Source organism: Myodes glareolus, chromosome 17, assembly GCF_982192425.1.
Source record: "Myodes glareolus chromosome 17, mMyoGla1.1, whole genome shotgun sequence".
In the NCBI taxonomy this organism is placed as follows: Eukaryota; Metazoa; Chordata; class Mammalia; order Rodentia; family Cricetidae; genus Myodes; species Myodes glareolus.
The window spans coordinates 53,709,405-53,721,387 of NC_142042.1; positions in this window are offsets into that span (position 1 = coordinate 53,709,405).

Consider the following 11,983-nt stretch of genomic DNA (forward strand, 5'->3'; position numbering starts at 1 on the left):
GTGAGTTCGAGTCCAGCTTGATCTACAAGAGCTAGTTCTAGGATAGACTCCAAAAGCTGCAGAAAAACCCTGTCTCAAAACCCACCCCCCCACACACACACAAAAAGCCTATTTTAATAGGGTCATGTCATGTGGATAAATGTTGTTAATAAACCATTCTAAATTATTAGAAATTATAACAAATTATTCAACATTTGCATACTTTTTTAAAAAAACCTTTAGATCATTTTATGTGTAAGTGTTTTGTTTTGTAAATGTTGTGTGGACTGCATGCATGCCTGGTGCCCGTGGAATTCAGGATAGACTGTTGATTTCCCTAGAACTGGATTTATGGATGTTTATGGGTGTTGGAAACTGGACATGGGGGTCCTCTCCAAGAGCAACAAATGTTAACTGCTGAGCCATTTCTCCAGCACCTTTATACTGTTCTTAATTGTGAATATTACAATAAACTTTTCTCTTGACATTGCGGGGGGTCAAACTCAGGGCATGGAACATGCGAGGCAAATGCTCTGCCAGTGAGCCGCATTTCCAGCCCTACAAGGAACATACCAGTGCATATACCTTGGCATGTTAATTTATATCCTTACAGTAAATGATTAAAGAATTATTGTTTTCTGTTCTTGGTATAGATTATGACAAATGACCCTCCAGGAAAGTCTCCATTATTTTTGCAGAAGATGATAGCAAGGTCAGATGAAATTATTAGAATGACACATTAGCATGTGCCAGTTCCTCTTGTGTTGCTGATTAACGTTTAGTAGCAATAGTTTAATAACACTTAGTGCCGCCCTTCCCCCGCAGGTGGCTGGGAGAGATAAAGCTGGCGCTAGCATCAGGGCCACGGTAGTGTTGTTGTCTTCTAGCAGCAAGGGGCCTGCCTGCTTTCGGCACATGCTGTGTCATACATGCTCCTTGAAGCGTTTTTGTGAAGGCAGCTGAGAGCAGAAGGAAAGGCTTTGAGGAATTTAGCATTTGGTACTATGTTTATGCTTTAATAATGAGAAGACCCCATCCCGTTTTACTAGATAAAAATCCCCGAAGTCAGAGAGATGGGCAGTTGCTTTGATTGCACAGAACTCTTACGTAGTAACACTGTTCCGTCTATCTGTAAGTCACCAATTAAAATGACCTTATTTTTAGAATCTCAACATGACTCTCCCCGCCCCCAATATATGACAATCTTTCAATTAGGTTGAAAGGTGCCTGGGGGAAAATCCCCTAGAGATTCATTAGTGACTTGTTTCGTGCTCAGTGGAGATCCTGTATTTTTCCACAGGCTCAAGTCCCTCTCTGGGGCGGGGAAGGGGATCTTCCTGGCAGGCTTTGAGGGACCATCTCTCACTGCTGACCCAGATTGCCCTTCGTGGTAGGAAATAATAGGAGACGTGTGACTTGGCTTTTGTGTGTGTGTGTGTTTTTGTTTTTTTTGTTTTTTTGGAAAGAGCCTCTGACCTAGGTTCTCCAAGGCAACTCCCAGAGAGACAGTTCTTTCTGCATTTTTAAAGGTATGAGTATATGCGTGTCTTGCCATATGTCATATATGTCAGTGTGCCACATGCGTGCCTGGTACCTGGTGCTTGACCGTGGAGCCAACTCTCCAGCATCTCTTTTTGCATTTTTGAAGTGGTTGTTGTGGTTTTCTAGTCAGGGTTTCTCTATGTAGCCCTGGCTATCAGGGAACAGACCAGACTGACCTCAAACTCAAAGATAAGCCACCCCACCCCCTCCCCCCGTGCAGGGATTAAAGGTGCACACCGCCACACACGCTTCTTGAGTAGTTCTTAAACCGAAGTTCTGTGTGAGCGTTCACACGCACATTTTTGCTCCTTTGCCTCCCAAAGAACCCTAGCAGAAACTTTCTATCAGGGCTCAGGTGCTTCCCCTCTCTCCTCCGCAGGACATCCCGCCTATACCTGAGCTGGAGGTGCTTCTCTCGGGTCTCATCAGTTTGTCCTGCCCTCGAGGGATTCACAGACTGGTTCCGTTTCTCTTTTGACCACAGTGTGTGTTTATTTAATGATGCCCCTCTACCTTAACTCTTTGTGTTTAACTTTCTTTCCCTTTTTATTTTAAATTATGTTTATTTGTCAGTACATGGGTATGCGTGTAACACCCGATTCTGTGTTACCCTCTCGGTACAGTTTGCGCGCCTCTATACCGACCACGAGTGGGGCAAAGGCCTGGAAATTGAAAGAAACACACAAGAGACCTGGGTCATTCGAAAGGAGATCAGCCGAATGCCACTTTATTCAGCTCTTTACAAAACTAATATACTTTGGCTGCTGCAAAAGGATTTCCTCCCGGGCTGGTGGGAAATTACCATATCAAAGATGAAACAATGCCCTACAGCTAATCACCCGGCTAGGGCAGAGGCAGCACAGAAGCAAACAGGATGCTTAGCTGGCTGGCCAGAAACTGTCCTCAAATTTCACCCCAAGGAGCCAGGGTAGACCGGGCCCTACATATGTGTGCATGTGTACCCACAGAGGCCAGAGGCATTGGAGTCCCTAGAACTGGGGTTGTAGCAAGCTGTGGGTTGCAGAACATAAGCTCTGGAAATGAACTGGGATCCTCTGGAAGAGTAGCAAGTGCTCATAATAACTGAGCCGTCTCTCCAGCCCCTGCTTTCTCGTCATTAAACATACCTGCGGCCCACTAGATCACAAGAATATCCCCAAATCTTGACCTTGTTTCTATTTCTAGACATATAGCTTATGAATCACCTTTCAATCATAGAAAATTTCTGGCTGGGTTTAGGTTAGTCATAACCAGAAGGACTGTTAGCCAAAACACTCAAGGATACATTTGTCCTAGTGGAAAAAGATTGGCGTGAAATGGTTAGTTCCAAGTGCTATGGTAAGTTTAACTGGAAAATTCTCAGACAAGGCCAGGAGCCAACAGAAGAATAAGTGGTAGATCAGAGGGCCCAAATCTAGTTACACAGAGCAGAGGAGTCTGGGGCAAGCACTTTAGAATATTGAAGGTAAGTGGGGCTAGGTGACCTGTTTGATCTGATTCTAGGTCCTATGCCATCTTTATAAATCATTAGCTTTAAATCAGTTCTGGCTTTCTTTTCAACTCCTACATAAGAAGGTAGAACCACTCACTGGAAAAGAACACAGGAGTTTCACCACAAATTTTAGCCTGTGGTGTCTTCAAAGCTGCTTTTCATTCCCATGTGTCCTTGATCCCTATTCTGTGTGCCTCGGTGGTTATTCCAAACCTTTATGATTCAAACTGTTGCAACATACGAAGCCCTAGGAAGAAATCTGGAGTCCCAAGCCATGACGCCCTGAAGCAAGACCCTTGAAACTCAGAAATGTCTGATTGCTCACGCTCATCCCAAGGACGTCAGAATTGAATACTTCTGTACTTTGCAGCTCAATTTAAACCCTGGGCACTCAGGAGTTCAGTCTTTAAGGTCTTACCCTCACCCATCTCTTCCTCCTTCACCAGGCCTAGGTCTGTGATAAGCAAATTCCTGTCTTCAGTGTCCTACAGACTCCATTACCTCCCATTGCTAAACTGAAGACTGGTCGTTCTCTGAGCACAATGCTTTCTGGCAAGCCTCTCTAAGACAAGCTACTTTGCCAGACTTGCTGGAACATTCCTGTAATTCCAGCACTTAGGAGGTGGAGCAATTGGACCAACAGTTCAAGGTCATACTCCGCCACACTCTAAGTTTGAGGCCAGCTTGTAGAAGTCATTTTTCTCCCCCCAGTGCACAAGGTATGAAGTGAGGTTGAGGTCCTCCTTGCTCCTCTTGCCGCTTTCTGTTATCCTATTTTCTGCCTGCGGTGATGGCTGCCATCTGGCTAGACCATCCTTGCCTCTCCCAGTTTAAGACCCAAGTCACTGACTCAGAACTCCTCCTTCATAACTCTGTCATCTTGTTAGGTGATGTCAGTGCTGCGGATGCCCAGGTTCTCATCTCTAAAGCTTTAATCTCGGTCTTTGCCACCCTGTCATTACCAGAATTGTGCTACACCCGGAATTTCAACTCGAAATTATTCTTTCTCCCAGTTGACTTTGCTCAAGGACCTGCATGGCCAATGTTTTGCTTTCATAATGCTGTAAGCTTCAATTCCTGCCTTTACTTGACTGTCTCCCATGACCCATCAGGATAATACCACTTCCTTAGTCTCTCTTATGAAAACAGTCTTGCTTTGAGAAACCCCACATCTGGATAAATCATACTGTCCTGCCTGCACTGGGGCAACTGTATGTTTTCTGGAGAAATGACTCATCCAGGCTATTTTCATTTTATTTTAAAGCAAGATCTTAGAAAATGACTTAGTCAGGAAAGTACCTGACATGAGAACTTGAAGACCTGAGTTCAAAAATCCTGGACCCAAGCCATGTAGAATGTGAAAACATGTGCCTGTAATCCCAGTGCTGGAGCGGTGAAGCAGGCAGATCCCCAAGGCTTGCTGGCCGCCCAGTCTCCAGATCCAGTGGAAAACCCTATCTCAAAAATAAGATGGCAAGAAATTGAGAAAAACACCTGACATCAACTTCTGTCCTCCATGTCTGTACATGGACACACACACATGCACACACACACACACACACACACACACACACACACCAGTCTTGCCATGAAGTCCAGGCTGGCCCTGAACTTGCTGTTCTCTTGCCTCAGGCTACTGAGTAGGGACATTACAAGTGGGCACCGATATAGCTAGCTTGGGTTTTTTGCCTTCCCATATGTCTATGCCCCAAATATACCTGGTGCCCTTAGATGCCAGAAGAAGGTTTGGATCTCCTGGAACTGGAATATCACATGGTTTTGAGCCAACATGTGGATGCTGGAAATCAAACCTGAGTCCTCTGGAAGAGCAGCCAGTGCTCCTAACTACTGAGCCATCTCTCTATCCCTCTGTTTCTGTCTTGATAAAGGATCTCACTATGCAATTTAGGCTTGTCTCAAACTCATGGTTCTCCTTCCTAAGCCCCTTGAATGCTGGGATTATAGGCATACTATCATGGTCAGTTAATGTTATGATCTCATACACTAAAATGGCCTTCCACACTGCTGACAAATTCCATTATGTTTCTCTAATGGGGTCCATTTCTTATTTCACTTTGAAAGAAATTATTTTTTTTTTTAACTTTAGGCCAAGCATGGTGGTGTATGGATTTAAGCCCAGTACTCAGGAGGCAGAGACAGGAGTATCTCTGTGCATTTGAAGCCAGCCAGACTATATAGTGATACCCTCTCTCAAAAAAGTAAAAAGATAAGTGTTTTGTCTGCGTGTGTGTATGTGTATTACATATATACTTGGTGCCTGATGGGAGGCAGTAGAGAGCTTTGGATCCGCTGGAACTGGAGTTTCAGATGATTGTTAACTGCCATGTTGGTCTGGAAACTGACCCTGTGTCCTCTGTAAGAGAAACAAGTGTTCTTAATCATTGAGCCATCTTTCTATCCCCAGAGTTCATTAACTGTTGTTGCTAGTGTTTTTGTTTTGTCTTGTTTTGTTTTTGATTTGGTTTGGTTTTGTGTAAATGGGGGTTTCTCTTCCACCCACCAGTTCCTGAATATTGGAGCCTTAATATTAATTATAAATGCTTGACTGATGGCTCAGACTTACTACTAGCTAGCTCTTATATTTAAATGAACCCATTTTTATTAATCTATGTATTACCATGTGTCTGTGATGTTACCTAATTTTCTACATGTCTTGCTTCCTTGGTGTCTGGCTGGTGGATCCCAGACTCTGCCCTTCTTCTCCTGTATCTTTGCTTGGATTTCCCACCTGGCGCTATCCTGCCCTGCCATAGGTCAAAGCAGTTTTATTTATCAACTATTGAGAACAACACATATTCACAGTATACAGAAAGACATTCCACAGCATTTCCCCTTTTCTACCTAGTCAAAATGGAAAATTTTAACTTTAACTTAGTAAAATTACATATAACAAAACAGTTATCAAGCAAGAATTACAGTTATAATACTTAGTTTATTTGTATTTGGCAAAATTAAAGAAAATACTCTATCAACTCTCCTATCTTTGTGAGTCTAAAGTTTTATATCTAATTTATCTTTTATCATAACTAAGGAAAACTATAATTATCCAGTCTTCAACTCCATCAGAGATATAATATTACCTGAGTATACAGGAAGTACTAGCAAGCAACTTCTAAAACTATAGAAATGGCAGAAACAACTGGCTGCCTGGACAGTCACCCAAAGTTCTTCTGTAACATTGGGACATCCATCTTCAGCCTACAGGCCTACAGTATCTGGTAGACTTTTCAGTGAATCAGAAAATTTGAAGGATTGTGTCGCCTATTTTAATAAAGTTCATCAGTTTCATTTCTCTGTGTCTTGCAGAATGTCTGGCTGTTTCTTTTGTGAAATAGGAACCCTGAAGGACCTTCCTGCCTTGCTTTTACAAAGTTTAACGGTCACTTTTCTGTGGGTCCTGCATGTCCAGTTTATACAGCACTCTGTCAAGCAGTCCATGAAAGAGCAGCTTCTTGCCCAGACGGCCAGCCTTGCCACATTGAAAGCAAACTCCATAACAAGTTTCTTCAATGCCCATCATCATCTTTGAAGTAATTGGTGCTGCCAGGAGCAGATACATCTCATGTACAGAAAAGTCTAAGTTATTAAAACATTTTAAATGCCATATTCTTTGCAGTATTTGAAGATTATCTAACTGAATTATACCTCTGTATTACCTTGAAAACCTAACTAACATGACTATAAGTTTGATAGATATGGGTGACTATTAGCCTGCATTTATTATCCTGGATAGCTTTTAAGGACTAAAACTTCACATTGCATAATTAAGCAAATTGTATAGGTCTGAGCTGTATAGGTGATACTTTAAACAAAAGTAGAAACAGATATGCAGTATAAGGACAATATCCTGCTTCACAGAAACGTCTGCCATATTCTAGGCTTCTATGGTTAACTAGGGGCTAGCTCCACCCTCTAATAAGGCAAGCTTTAATTGTCAGAGCACACACACAAAATATCATAACAGTTTTGTTTTAGATGGGTCTCACTGTGTAACCTGTGCTAACCTCAAACTTGTTATGTCAACCAAGCTGGCTGCCATTTCACAGAGATCATCCACCTCTGCGTCCTGAGTGCATGTCAGCAGGCCAGGATTTAGTCCTTTCTCTTTTCTTTCCCTTTCCACTCACACTGCCGGAAAATCCTGTGACCTCTGCCTGCAGACAATCCTAAATCTTACTGCTTTTCACCTTCTCGCCTCCACACTACCTTTGTCCAGGAAACCTCTGTGTCGTCTCTGAGCCACTGCAGTAGCCTCCTGAGCATTCCTCCTGCTCCTCCCTTGCTCCTCTCTGCTCCACAAACATACAGTCCTGTCCCTGCAGCGGGCATGACTTGCATCAGATCACACTAGCTCTCTGTTTAAATCCTCCCAAGGTTTTTTACTTAGAGTAAAAGTCACAGTTCCTTGAGTGTTCTGCATGGCCCATGTGATTTGCCACCTTCACCTACTAACTTTGCAGTTACCCCAGTGTGGGAAGCAGCCTTCACGTCACCTGTTCTCTTTCTAGAGTGTCCCTTTCAGACAGACACTCATATGGCTCCCTCATCTCCCTCAAGTTGTTGCCCAGCAAGGTTTTACTTATTTCTGTTATAATTTAGGTATGACACCTCCATTGCAAGTCATGTTTCATAGACTTGATTTCCCCCTTGGTGGTTGAATCATGGGGGTGCCTTTATCTATTGATGAGTTTGTAGCTGAATGGGCTATTAGGAGATAAAACCTACATGGAGGAGGTAAGCCACTGAGTATATGTATATGAAGAATATATCTTGTCTCTGACCCTTCCTCTTTGTCTCTCTACTTTATGCCTCCCATTAGGCAAGCAGCTTTCCTCTGCCATGGGCTCTCTGCCACAATGTTCTGTCTCAACATAAGCCCATGGTGGCCAGTCAAGACACCATAGACTGAGACCCCGGAAACTATAGCCAAACTATATCTTTCCCCCGTTAGATAGTTTATGTCAGGTAGTTTGTCCTGTCAATGGAAGACTGACTAACATAGCTACCTTATTTAAAATGTAACCATCTGTCTGTGCTCCCTGTCCTCGCTTTTTGTTCCTCCCATTGACACTTTTGAAATATTCTGTAGTTGTTTCTTATGTACCTTATTCTACTAGAATGTAGACACCAATATGTTTCATTTGCTTGACTTTAGTTTGTTTTGCTCATTGCTGCAATCTGAGTTTGTAGACAGCATAACAGGTTCCTAATAAACATTTTTAATGAATCTGGATGAATAGGTGATTGAATATTGTCTTAGTTTGCATTTTGTTGTTGTTATAAAACACTGACCAAAAACAATCTGGTTGGTTTTAGCTTATTGTCTATATATTGTCCATCATTGAGGGAAGCCAAGGTAGGAGCTTCAAGAAGAAACTAGAGAGGAATTCTGCTTGCTGGCTTGTTTTCCCTGGCTTGTTCAGCTATCCTTCTTAAACAGCCCACCCGCCCAGGTATGCCACTGCTCACAGTGGGCTGAGCCCTCCTATATTAGTCAGTCATCAAGAAAATGCCCCAAAGATATGCCCAAAAGCCAATACAATGGAGGCAGTTCCTAAATTTAGGTTCTCTCTTCCCAAGTGTCTCAAGTTAACAACTAAGATTAGCCCTCACAAACATCTTTTAGACGGTCCTTCCTCAACAAATACCATTCCTTTTAAACAGGAAATAAAGCAGAGTTCTTGGCTCTCAGGAAACTAACAGTGGCTGGGTGGGTATGGTAGCACATGCACACCTTTAATCCCAGCCATCGGAGGCAGAGGCAGACAGCTCTGAGTTTGAACCCAGCCTGGTCTACAGAGCAAGTTCCAGGACAACCAAGGCTACAGAGAAACCCTGTCTTCAAAAACAAAGCAAGGAGAGAGAGGAGTGGGGAGAAAAGGGAAGATGAACTCAGAGAGGGAGGCAGGAGATCTCAGAAGTGGCTTATAGGTTAAAGGCAGAAGCTTGGACTTTTCTAAATGCCATAAGCTATAGGATGCTTTAAAGTAGAGTGCTATGATCTGAGTTACATATTTTTATAGCAATAGATGGAGAGGAGAGAAGAAAGAAGGCAGAATACCAAGTCCGAAATCTCTTGCAGTAGTGAGAGATGATAGTGAGCTCTACTGGGGTTTAGGAGGAGGCTGGACCACAGGTCTGAAGTGAATCTGTTAGAGTCTCCTCTTTAACAGAAGCAGCTTCTAGGGCATACCTTTTCTTTCACGAAGGAAAAGTACACACAAAATTCTATCCATTGGTCCATCCATCATCCATCCATCCATCCATCCATCATCCATCCATCCATCCATCCATCATCCATCCATCCATCCATCCTCTTCTGTACCCTGGCTGGCTTCCAACTCAGGATCCTCCTGCCTGAGCACCACCTCCTGCAACACCACATCCAGCTAGAGTGAGCCAATTTATAAGTAACAGATATTTTATAGATTAATAACAGTATTTCCTATAATAGACATTTTTCATACTTTTTAAAAACATACAAAAGCACGTTTTACTCTCTTGGGAGTCACCATAGGCTTGGGATCAGAGGTCACATTTCCTGAGAGACTAGGATTCCTTTAAGAAATTCATTTTGCTCTGGGCGGTGGTGGCGCACACCTTTATTCCTAGCACTCAGGAGGCAGAGGCAGGCGGATCTCTGTGAGTTCGAGGCCAGCCTGGTCTACAGAGGGAGTTCCAGGACAGGCTCCAAAGCTACAGAGAAACCCTGTCTTGAAAAAAAAAAACAAAAAAAGAAAGAAAAATTCATTTTTGCATTGTGTATGTGCATGCTGTGGCAAACTTGTGGACAGACATTGTCAGAGGACAATTTGTGACAATCAGTTCTCTCCTTCTGCTATGTAGGTCCTAAAGGCTACTTAAGCCATCAGACTTGACAGCAAGCGTTCTTACACACCCAGTCATCTTACCCCCAAGTCCAGCTAGCCTCAAACTTGCAGCAATCTTCCTGCCTCAGTCTGCTGAGTTCTGAGACCAGCATGAGTCATTATACCTGCCTGAGACTAGGATTTTTCAGTGAAAAATTGATTAGAGAGCACTTGATATTTGAAAGTTATTTGAATGATCATGAAAATTTAATAGTATGAATATTGAAAGATGCAACTCTTTAATTTTTTTATTTTATATACATTGGTGTTTTGCCTGCACGTATGTCTGGTTGAGGGTATTGGGTCTCCTGGAACTGAAGTTACAGACAGCTGTGAGCCACTATGTGGGTGCTGGGAATTGAACCTGGGTCCTCTGGTTCAATTAGACAGTGCTCTTAACCACTGGACCATCTTTCCAGCCCTGCCCCTAAACGTGTAACTCTTGATCTTTGAGTATCTATATCTAAACAGAAAGATCTGTAGGCTACAGTAAGATTGAGATGCTCTTGTGTGCTCCCTTTGTTCTAGTTACTTGGCTGGCTGTTGTGGGGAGAGTGCCTGTACCCAAGAGTTCTAGGCCAGCCTGGGTAACATAGGGATATCCCATCTCTTAAAACAATGCTATCATGAAAGATCCATCCTAGTCAAACCGCCTGAATTGAGTCTATTCATTTAATTCATCAAGTTGTAATATTCTATATCCATTCAGCACAGGACATAAATGAAGGTTGAGAGATTGCAGTCTTTCTTTGTAAGGCTCTAGACCCTGCTTGTTAAGATAAGACTGCAGAAATCCTTGTCGAAGGTTAATTGACAAAAATCCAATACATTTAGGGGATGTGTTTTTTGGTTTTTTTTTTTGGTTTTTTTGTTTGTTTGTTTGTTTTTTTGTTTTTTTCATGACAGGGTTTCTCTGTGGCTTTGGAGCCTGTCCTGGAACTAGCTCTTGTAGACCAGGCTGGCCTCGAACTCACAGAGATCCGCCTGCCTCTGCCTCCCGAGTGCTGGGATTAAAGGTATGCACCACCACTGCCCGGCAAGTGATTTTTTTTTTTTTTTTTTTTTTTTTTTTTTTTTTTTTTTACGTAAGATGAGATCTCTTTACATAACCCAGACTGGTCTCAAACTGCTTGCCTCTGCTTTCGCTTCTGCCTTTTGAGTGCTGGGATCATAAGTGTGAACTGCCAAACCTGGATCAGATGGTGTGTGTATGTGTGTGTGTTTCTATCTTTTGCTCAACCCCCAGTGCTGGTGTTAGGGTGCACCTGGTTTTTACCTGGGTGCTTGGGATCCGTACTCAGGTTTTCATACTTGTTTGTCAGGATGCTGAGGATTTGAACTTGGGTCCAACATTTGTGAGACAGGCCCTTTATCAATGGAGCCATCTCCCTGGCCCCCAGTTATCAGTGTTGAAGTATTTGTGATTCACGGCTCCCAGACTTTCTGATTTCCCAGTGGATGTACTGGAAATGAATGGTAACAGGTAGCTGTAGACACAGGATGCCTTTAAAAGGAACTTCTTATCTTCCTCTCTCTTCTCCCTGACTCCACTTTCCAAGACAGGGCTTCCCTATGTAGCTCAGACTGACCTGGAGCTATCTCTTACCTCAGGTAAGACTGAAATGATCTCCCTACTTCTCAAAGTGACTTTAAAAAATAATGGTAAAAAAATGTTAAATTCACTATCAATGAAAATTCCTCATTTTGAAGGTTTTGGTTTTTCAAGTTAGGGTTTCTCTATGTAACCACCCTAGCTATCCTGGAACTTGCTTTGTAGATCAGGCTAGCCTCAAACTCATGGAGATTGACGTACCTCTGCCTCCCAAGTGCTGGGATTAAAGGTGTTCGCCACCACTGCCCCTCCTTTTATTACAGAGGTGAAATTGAAGTTACATGCAACTAGCCCGCTATTTTAAAGTGTACAGTAAAGTGGCATTCAGTGAGCTCACACCATGCAATGAACACCGTTCTCCAGTGTCACAGTTCCCTTCTTTTGAATCCTCGTATTTCAGTCTTTCACTTAAATCTCATAGGCATGCCCTTCTCCCAGACTCTTAGTCCATCAACCTGCCATCTTCTC